General features: G+C 38.7%; 1 pseudogene; it reads right to left on the bottom strand.

Moving 5' to 3' along the window:
• Positions 1-8,787: 8,787 nt before the first annotated feature.
• Positions 8,788-9,732, bottom strand: part of LOC102150594 (oocyte-expressed protein homolog pseudogene) — a 56,344-nt pseudogene continuing 55,399 nt past the window's right edge.

Below are 9,732 nucleotides of genomic sequence, written 5' to 3'. Positions count from 1 at the left end.
ATGCTGTCTTCAAAGACTAATTTTTGGATGTTGATTTGTGTTATTGCAAATTTAATTTTTATTTAGTTAACTTCAGCTATTGTCTTTATTATTTCCATCCTTTTACTTGCTTCATACATAATTTGTTGCTCTTTTAACTTTTTGAGATTGATATTTAGATTAAGTTTTACTTTTCTAGTAAGTGTAAATAAGACTATAAGTTGTTCTCTATACACTGTAGTAGCTATATTCCTACACATTTTAAGATATCAAATATTTCTTTATCAGTCAAAAATATTTTCTAATTTTCACTGCAATTTTGTCCTTGACCCATCAGCTACTAAGACGTGCCTGGTTTACTTTCTAAATATTTGGGTTTTTAAAAGTTATTCTTTTATTAACTGTTTCTATTGTAATTCTATTGTATTTAAAGAATAGATTCTGAATGATTAAAATTCTTTGAAATGTATTGAGGTCTACTTCATGGCCAACCGTATGGTCAGATTTTATAAAAATACTCTATGTAAGTTTGGAAAAGGCTGTGTAAATTGCATTTGTTGGACACGGTACCCTCATCCCAATTAGTTTAGGTTTATCAATCTTGTTGTCTTATCTTCCAAATCCTTACTGGTTTTTGTCTGCTTATTCTATCAGTTACTGTGTGGTGTACACTAGTGTGTATCCCAATATAATTATGTAATATATCATTACATATAAATATATATTATAATATATTACATATGATATATATTATTATATGACTATATTATATAACATCAGTGTTTAACTATGATATTTTTTGGCTGAAATTCCACTTCTTAGATTAAAACCGAAAGCAAAGAGGTGGGAAGATTAAGTTTACATCATCATGCATTTTTCTTCTTAGATCTGTGCAGTCTCTGTTAAATACAAATTTCAAGAAAAATTTTAGTGAGGCTATAGTTACCCTCCCTAATAGAATAAGGTTTATTGTCAATTCCAGCCTAGATATCAGCCAGATATGATCTTGCGGGCAACGGTCGGAAAGCTTGGGGGTCTCTGAAGTGGCTCCTTCCCTTACACAGAGGTAAAAAAATCATGGAGAAGACCCATGCTGCTGGAGAGGCAGCCGAAAAGTGTGACCTGGCAGGGATGGGGCAACCCTTGGGTTTTCAGACGTGAATGGGACTCCAGGAATGGTCTTGGCTCTTCAGTGATCTCTTGTCCCCTTTATTCTGCAACACAGCCTCTCTGACAAAGATTTGGGCTCTATTACTACGCAGCTAAGTGCATGGAAGAAAGAGTCTGAACTCAGTTGACTTTTAAAATGCTCTGTTCACTTTTTTTTAAAGGAACTGAAGAAACGCAGCGGGTTCCCTTATAATCAGCATCAGGCCCCTTTTTACAGGGAATAGCTCTCCATCAGTGGCTGGCAGGGAGCCAAAACTTGCATGGAGGGGCAAGCAATAAAATAAAAATCACATTTTCAAGATTTCTTTTCCCTGCTACCCTGGGTCATCTTTGATTAATGGACTGCATTTATTTTAAAGGTGTGATTGCACACACGTTACCTGTACTGTGCCACTGTGCACTTGGGGGAGAGAAAGCTCGTTGTGAATTCTGAACCACAGTGAGATGTTAGTACATCATTAATATGCGTAGGTGCAGATATCTGTCTGTTGTTTTAGAATGCTATTTCATTTATATAGTGCTGGTACTCTTGATATAAGAGACTCCATCCCCAGCTAGAGGGATTCCTAAATAAAACTAGCAAGTTATTGCAGAAGTAATCAGACAGAGCGAAAGAGTTCAGGTTCTTGTGTCTCTCTCTATATGAGGCTCGTTCTTGAGTTTCATTTCAAATGTCTCTCCATGTGGACTAGCTTAACTTATTTCTTTCTTCTCTCACTGACAGCAAATACACCTGTTTTAACTTTTCTTTCTCCTCCCTTAATTTTGTTTAATCTGAAAACTCAGTTTGCTGCTCTTTTGGTTCCACCAGCTTGAAAGCAGGCTCAAGGAAATAAAACCTCATGGGGTGTGGGGCCAAGCCGCTTGTACACATTTCTGTGTGCACAGATGAGCCACCTGAGGAGGGATGGCCTTTGAGGAGATTCTGTGTGCCTACCTGCCAGGAAGAAATGGGACATACAAAGTCCTATTTGCATATCTTGAAGTCATCATTTCACCATCCTACTTCCAACCATCTTGAACAGGAAAAGCTCAACTCCTTAAGATGGCATGCAGAGCATTCAAGGCCCCCACCTGTCTCTGTAGTTGCAATCCTGAGTCTTCACTCTAGCCATGTAAAGCTCCTTGCTGCTTTCCAAAGCACTCTAGCACTCTATACCGTTTCCCTCCTCTTTGCCATTGCACGTTGCCCTCCCCCCGCCGCAGTCTGGAACATACTTCCTCTCCTTCTCTGCTTGGTGACTTCTGCCCAAGCATTTTTCCTTCTGTGAAATCTTTCATGAATCTCCATCTAGAGTTGCCCTCTCTCTTTTTGGTATTTCTAGTGTACCTTGGTATATAATCTATTACATCACTTACATCTTACAATGAATTCTTTATGTGTCCCGAATCTTATTAGGCTATGGCCGCCTACATGGGAAGGGCTGTATTTATTGTCATTGTATGTCCAGTGCCTAGCACAGAGCCTGGAAATGATAAGTTCTGAACAAAAACGTATTGTTTGTGTAATACTCTGGGACTTTGGACGATATTTGAAGTAGCACGTGAGAACCTGTGGGAACAGAACACGTCAGAAACGTTGGATTGTGTGTTAGAGATTACGAGAGACTCCATCTGATTAGAGAGACCCCTACATATCACCCACAAATTACTGAATTGATACCTGCTGTTGTCAGTTCCTCTTTCTCCTTAAGGCAGGTGGGAATGGCTCTTCTTGGAATGATTGCAGCAATTCTATTGCTTAAACAAGGTGTCTTGAGCTGGGTCCCTGGGCAGGGTTGCATCACCGAAGGCTCACTAGTTACACGGAGTTCTAAAATACATTTGTTTGGCCTACACAATATTCTAAGAAAATAGTTATCAACATTAAAAAATCTGGAGATGTCACACAAATATCTCAATTTCTACCTTCTTTTAGAGCAAAAGGACTATTATGGCACATTCTCACATCTCAAAAAATCAGTTGAACTTACGCTGTCCATGTGCCATAGACTCAGCACTCTCATCTCACCTGTCTGTTCCATCGTGTTAAATGCCACATGCCCAGTGAGAATGTGTGAAGGTTTGGTCTGTGTGAATTTATGAGCATTTGTGAAAGGAACATGTCCTCAAGTTGTCATCATAATTCCAAAAAGGGGTATGAACCTAAATAGGTTAAAACTAACTAATTTGGATAAGAATGCACAGAGAAAACCATATTGAGCCAAGAGAAGAGTACCAACATAAAACCAACATCAAAAAATCATAATTGAACTGGATTTCATCATTTGTCACTGACTCTCAATGGCAAGGTGGGAAATAAAGTGGGTTTTGAGTGGCAGATAGAGTTTTGTTATCTTCACATAGTTAATGTAGCTGAAAACACACACACACACTCACACACATCCTGAAAATACACCTGCTGAAGAGAAAGGGCATGGCAAATACCAGAAATGCTGCTCCAGTGACTTTGAATATTAAATATTCTCAATGAACACCTTGGTAAGTGGAGATTAGGATGATCCGTAGAACGATAACAGAACTCAAGTTCATTCTTGATAATCATCCAAATTAAATGAATCTGGAATTCCCATTTTCCTGAATTTGATCTTGGTTTCAGATCGTGGCAATCTCTTGTTATTGAGTACAATTTCATTCCACTCATCCTGTTACTTTAATCATTATTAAGGAAAGCCTTTTAAATATGAGACTGGAATTGGCTTATTGTGTTTTATTGTTGATTTTTAGCTTAACAGAAGAATCCCTCTTTACTCCCCATCTCTGAATATATTTAAGGAAGAGTGTAGTATACTGTTAATTTGGAATCTGTCTGATCTGCCCAATTTTGATTTAAGTTACCTGATTCAGGGAAGACAAACTTTATTCTCCGTTTTCTGAGAGTCCCACTTATTAGAGATTTTGGTAAATGGATGTCTATCATTGAATTAAAACATAGTAAGATTTAGCTGGAGATACAGAACCCACTTTTTTCCCTTACCTATAGGTAGATAAATCGTAAGTAACAGATATGAAAAGTAAATTCTATTTGAAAGAAAGGATTATTCAAAACCTTCCTCAGGAACTTGTCTCATTATTATAAAATCTTTACTGCTATAAAATTCTTTCTTATATTAAGGCAGGAATCATTCATGCCAAAGATAAAGCTCATTTTCTTATCCACTTATAAATAATACATGTGATCCTGTCATTATGTCACTTGCATTAGTGGAAAAAAGTAAGAATATAGCTAGACATTTCTTAAGCTAAAAAATTCCTGGGGAGACTGAATTCAAAGGCTTAAGAAATCTTAAGAATAAAATGGAAAATGTCAACTACTCGCTTTACTGGCAATATTTCACTTGATTTCAAACACTTAGAGCAAATCAAAAAATCAAAAGATATTTATTGCTGGCTAGAAGTTACATAAAATAACAGCATGACTTGGATATGATATTGATTGAGTTTTCTTGGAGATATATAATTTAGTTTTATGGTGAATTTGGTAATGGAAGTTGTCAAGTGACAATAAAGCAGTCTATTAATTCCTATTAAGTTTACTATGCTTATTTCAGAAGATGGCTCTTATTATATACTTTATAATACATATTCCTTGGGAATCTAGGTAGAAATTATGATTACATCCTTGAAAAAGTTGCTATCCTATCTAACACTCTTCCCAATGGAATTGTTACTAAATTGAGGCCTATTCTGCCACCAAAATCCATAACGGTTCTTTCCCTTACAAAATATTGACCACAAAATGGTAAGTAGTTTGCAGTGGCCAGACATAGGCTCTGCTGTCCCTCCAGAGGCCACCTAATGGAACATGTGAGAATTCTGTGGCAACACTTGCTCTTGATTCATGAAAGCCTCTTAATATATTTCATCAATTCTAAGACATCTTCAATTATAAGTCAAACTAACATTTTACATTCCATTAAAAAATACAAAATGCTGCCAATTAAACTGACCCACCAATTATTATAAGACATTTCTGATTGCAATCAGAAATGTTAAAATGTGAAAAGAAAATATGTCTTAGAATGATGAGAAAAGGTATCAGCTGTATTCTTTAAGCTCTGCCCTCCAGAGTCCTCTTACGTCCCCACCTGAGTCATAAAGTTTTGGAAAACGGTAAGATGGCTGTGTCCATTGAGGATAACTGGTGATGCAAAGTGTGCTTTTCTTTGTGTTAACTGTTAACAAGGAAAAGATAGCCTGTGAGTTATTAAAAGCTACAATTTTCAGTCTGAACATTCTCCAGACATGTGTTAACTAAAGTTAGGCCTATGTAACAAGATGCTCTGAAGAGTAGACCTTTTCTCCATCTTTGATTAGTTTAGACCTTGGTTGTTCAGAGGTGGTAGATCTCTTTTTGGGAGGCCCTCTATGGCCCCAGAGCCCCAGGACCCTTGCATTTAACTCTATGCACATGGTTGTACAAGAAGCTGATCTATGTACACATGTTGCATTTCTAAATAAAGTGAAATAATGGTATTAACAGTGTTGCATACACACACACACACACACACACACACAGAGCTCTATATCCAATGTCTATTTAGTGAGCCTTAGTTATGTGTCAGGCATTGTTTATACATTTTGTAGACATTTAATCTTAATCTTATAATATTAACAACATTGTGAGATAGACTCTAGTATGTCTGTTTTACAAATAAAACTGAGACTTAGTGAGGATTGTTACTTGTTCATGCCATGCAATTAGAAACTGATGAAACTAAGATTCAAACCCAGCTCTGTCATAAAACAAACCCATTTTATTTTTAACCACTGTGGTGCCTCTCCCAGACACATCATATTTATTTTATTATGTTGTTTTATTTAGTTTTACTCAAACTTATTCCGAAAAAGCCTTTCTGTAGTACACCCCCCAAACACACATACAGCCTGCACAAAATTATACAGAACTGAGGGAGAGGAAAGGGACAAGGAGAGGGGAGATGAGCACTTCCATGCCACTCAGTGGGTTTTAACAATAAACTAGAAATCAGGAGTTTTAGGATTCATTTTTCTGCTCCTGTTTTCATTTTGGATAATTCAGTTCTCAATATGCTTGAGTATATCCCAAAATAAACGATTCTTTGTAATAGTTTAGATAAGCAAGTATTCTTCCCCATTCTCTTTGTTCTTTTCCTTTTTTGGATTAAATAAATGGTTTTATTTGGAAAAAAGCAGAATGTAAACTTAGACGCATTGCTATCAATCCTTTAGCGTTTTCCTAATGTCTTTATTTTACAGAGTGGGCAGCCAGAGATGTAGGAATCTTGCTGACGTCCAGCAGATAGTATTAGATGTGGGGAAAATGAATGCTACTAAATAATATAGTTTGTGAAATGTCAAGGTACAGAATTTGGATATTTCAGTCCCCAAAAGTAAATGACAATATGCTCATCCTTTTAATGGAAACATTACTAGGAGGCTCCTGGCTACATAATCCATCATACCGCAGAAGACTTGCTGACTTATGCTTTGTGACGGACCAGTGAGAAAAATATACAAACTCATACACCAATGTTGCAAATCAATTCTGCGGCAAAGTGGAAATAACTCTTGTACCAATAAGCAGTAAGACCTACGGGGAAAAAATCCTTTTCTGTATTTCTAACTTGCAGATAGAAAGAGAAGCCATCAATCATGCTGGAGAGCTTCCATTTCAGGGCCGTTGTTCTTAAAGACAAACCAGATGAAATCAGACAAGACCAGAATATGCAAAGGCCTTTGGATTTTTCCAGTCTTGGTGCAGGAAGGAAGCAAGGAGAAGCAAGGCGTTCTCTCTTTTTATTCTATGTGTGAAACTTGGAGTCCAGCAAAGACATGTACATAGGCTCAGTTTATTGTCAAAATGACTAATTTATCACTTCACAAATGACTATTAATCATACGTTAATGAGATATTCTCTTTGCTCTGGCAAATACAGGTTCTGTGGAAATCCTTTCTCCTTGGTACCCGGCGCAAGCCAAAAGCATGCAGAACTCAATTAATCTTGGAGCAGCATGGGGTGTTTGAAACTGCTCACAGTTTGAAAAGAAGCAAATAGCAAAGACATTTAAACTGTCCATATTTCACTGTGTAAATTCAGAAGCACTTAATCATCCCCTACGCTTTCTTTTGTTGCCTTTCTTCCTCTGTCATGTTATAACTGTGTTTCGAGCCTCCCCCATTTCTTTCCCCAAACTTGTACACTGAAGCACAAACCAAAAAGAGTGGGGCTTCTAATAAATTGATTCTCAGTCTTCTTGGATAAACAGACAATGAATAGAAACTATGTGCAGCATATAGATATGATATTCCAGCCAAAGTGATACCTGTATCTAATTGCATAAATTATGAATTGAATGCCATCACTTACCAAGCAACGCCTAGGTTAGAGTTCTATTTCCAGTCCCAGATTTCCAGATTGACCTCAGGAGGAAAAGCTATGAAGTTTGTTTGACTCAGTTAAATTCTCTACAAACAAAGGCTGCCATTTTTTATAATTGAATGCTTTAGTTAATTCAACAGACATTCATTGAGTACTTACTCTGTTTCAGGCGCTAAGGATAAAAATATGAATCAGTTATATTTCTTCCCCTTGTGGAGCTCACAGTATAGTGATAGAAGTGAACTGTTGTTTGCCTAGGAGAATAAAGGAAGGGGAAAGAGCAGTCTGAGGCATGAATGCACTAGGAGTATGATGTGTTAGTGGATAGTAAGTAACAAAGGAAGGCTAGATATTGGCTGCCTAGGAGAAGAGCCTGAGTGTAGAGATTGATGTTGGAAAGGGAAGTTGAAATGAGATTGTGGGGAGCGTTACATACCTTTCTAAATGCATTGGGGAGCCACCAGACGTTTTTGCTCAGGGAACTGACGTGACTTGTGTCAAGACTTTGAGCCTAAGGCCATTACTGAAAAACACTTGTGAGTTCTGGAATGGGTCTGAGCAGATTTTACGTGTGGGAGGGACACGAACAGATGCATCCACGAAAGCTGAGTGCAATGTATTTATTTCATTAATGGCCCCAGTTCTTCACCCCTCCCTGGATCCACACCCTGTTCACAATGACATTTTGCAGCGTCCTCCCTCCGTGGGCAGGGCTCCTTCCTGCTGGGTTTGGCTGCATGATTTATTGAGACATTGTCACTTCTGGCTCTTCCTAAAACAAAGTCTCCAACCCGGTCGCCTCCTTCCTTTTGCACACTGAAAACTGCATGTGGATATCAAAGTGTGGTCAGTGCCCAAGCTCCTCTGGCTCCGGAGGGAAGGGCAAAGTGCTCTGGACCACCAGTACCGGAGGATGCAGAGAGGGAATAGACACTTCAAATCCAGCTCCAAGTTGCCCTCAGCAACGGCTGTCACTCGTTTTGCTGTTTAATAGTCTAAGAGCGAACATATTTTGCTACCACAAAAAAAAATGATTTTCTTCTTAAGATCACTTAGGCTCAAGAATACCGAAGTTTGTAAGTTATTCCTCCCAAAATAAAAACCTTGACCTTATTAAACTAAGTAACAATTTGCCTCTTTTCTGGGCCTGGGTTACATTTACGAATTCTCTCACTTTAATTGTAAAAGTTTCCTGTGAACCATATGGGACAAGTGTAACCAATTAAAAATAGTTTCTCTGATTCTTAAAAAATGTCCTGCTTTTTGGTGGAGGCATGTTGGGTTGGGAGTACGGGCTCATCTCTTAGCTTTTCCTTGTTTTTACCTCCCTCCCTTTTTATTTTAACTGCAAAAGGAACATACAGAAAGGGCTTTGTTTGCTGGTTTGTTTATTTATTTATTTTAAGTGAGCAAAGACCTTTATGCCACTGAACAAAAAGGAAATTCATTTCTTTACTAGAACGGCATTACAAACTCAGGTTGTATCAAAATAATCAAACCACTACCCATCGAGAATCAGGAAAAAAGAATGTAGAGGTTGTGAATACTTGCTGCTCTTGAACTTTAGATGTTGGAGCACGACTGTTCTCATAATGCTCCTGACAATACTTATGCAACAGGATGCTGGGGAGCCTGGACGTGATGCAAGGGCCTTCAAGAACTCCTCGGGTTGTTCCATCTTCGCAACTCGGGCCACGATGTTCCGGGTGACAGGATGCCAGGCTCAGGAGCAGGCTCTTCACCCAATTTTGTACAATGGGCTGTCCAAAGATGGTGATTTCGACTAAGTTGCCGGGGTTGACTGTGTCCACTGTCAGCAGGGCCTGGCTCATCCACTCCGTTTCTGGAATTCTGGCATGGTCTGGGCCGAAGATGGAGGCAGCCAGCGAAGCCTCCAGGTAAAACACCAACGGATCGCTCAGTTCTCGCGCAGGAAACCCCGGCGGCCGGGTGCGAGCCCGCGGTAGCGGATGCAATAACCTCAGCAACCAGCCAGGGACTGAGTAGGCGTCTCCAGGGCCTCAGCAGCCCTGTGTCGTCCACCACTCTAGGACAGCTGGCCAGGAGCGAGGCCCACCAGCTCCCCTCGACTCCCAGTTTTTTTTTTTTTAATCAAATTTAAAAGATATAGTTTACATACAATAAAATGCACCCATTTAATGTACCATTAAATGTACGTTTGAGGAGTTTTCACAAATGACCCATCCATGTAACCACCACC

This window comes from Equus caballus, chromosome 3 (assembly GCF_041296265.1).
Source record: "Equus caballus isolate H_3958 breed thoroughbred chromosome 3, TB-T2T, whole genome shotgun sequence".
NCBI classification, from domain to species: Eukaryota; Metazoa; Chordata; class Mammalia; order Perissodactyla; family Equidae; genus Equus; species Equus caballus.
Note: the sequence above shows the minus strand (reverse complement) of the source record. Positions and strands in the feature narration are given on the sequence as shown.